Genomic DNA, 1,221 nt, shown 5'->3' on the forward strand with positions numbered 1-1,221 from the left:
AGACTTTTCTTGGAGTTAAACGCCAGCTTTTGTGCCAGTTTGGGCGTTTAACTCCCGTTCTTGTGCCAGTTCCGGCGTTTAGCGCCGGGCAGTTTTGAGCTGATTTGGAACGCCAGTTTGGGCCATCAAATTTCGGGAAAAGTATGAACTATTATACATTTCTGGAAAGCCCAGGATGTCTACTTTCCAACACCGTTGAGAGCGCGCCAATTGGGTATCTCTAGCTCCAGAAAATCCACTTCGAGTGCAGGGAGGTCAGAATCCAACAGCATCTACAGTCCTTTTCAGCCTCTGAATCAGATTTTTGCTCAGGTCCCTCAATTTCAGCCAGAAAATACCTGAAATTATTAAGATAAAAAGAAGAGAATATGCAATGAATTCCAACAACATCTATGAAGATCAGTATTAATTAGATGAGCGGGGCTTTTAGCTTTTTGCCTCTGAACAGTTTTGGCATCTCACTTTATCCTTTGAAATTCAGAATGATTGGCTTCTTTAGGAACTCAGAATCCAAATAGTGTTATTGATTCTCCTAGTTATGTATGATGATTCTTGAACACAGCTACTTTATAAGTCTTGGCCGTGGCCCAAAGCACTCTGTCTTCCAGTATTACCACCGGATACGTACATGCCACAGACACATAACTGGTTGAACCTTTTCAGATTGAAACTCACCTTTGCTAGAGTCCCCAATTAGAGGTGTCCAGGGTTCTTAAGCACACTCTTTTTGCCTTGGATCACAACTTTATTCTTTTTCTCTATCTTTTTTTCATTTTTCTCCCTTGTTTTTGTATTCACTGCTTTTTCTTGCTTCAAGAATCATTTTTATGATTTTTCAGATCCTCAGTAACATGTCTCCTTTTTCATCATTCTTTCAAGAGCCAACATTCATGAACAACAAATTCAAAAGACATATGCACTGTTCAAGCATACATTCAGAAAACAAAAGTATTGCCACCACATCAATATAATTTATCTGTTATAAAATTCAAAATTTATGCAATTCTTCTCTTTTACAATTAAGAACAATTTTTTCATTTAAGAAAGGTGATGGATTCATAGGACATTTATAACTTTAAGGCATAGACACTAAGACACTAAGGATCACAAGACACAAACATAGATAAACATAAGCATGAAAATTCGAAAAACAGGAAAATAAGGAACAAGGAGATTAAAGAACGGGTCCACCTTAGTGATGGCGGCTTGTTCTTCCTCTTT

The sequence above is a fragment of the Arachis duranensis genome, chromosome 1 (genome assembly GCF_000817695.3).
Source record: "Arachis duranensis cultivar V14167 chromosome 1, aradu.V14167.gnm2.J7QH, whole genome shotgun sequence".
NCBI lineage: Eukaryota > Viridiplantae > Streptophyta > Magnoliopsida > Fabales > Fabaceae > Arachis > Arachis duranensis.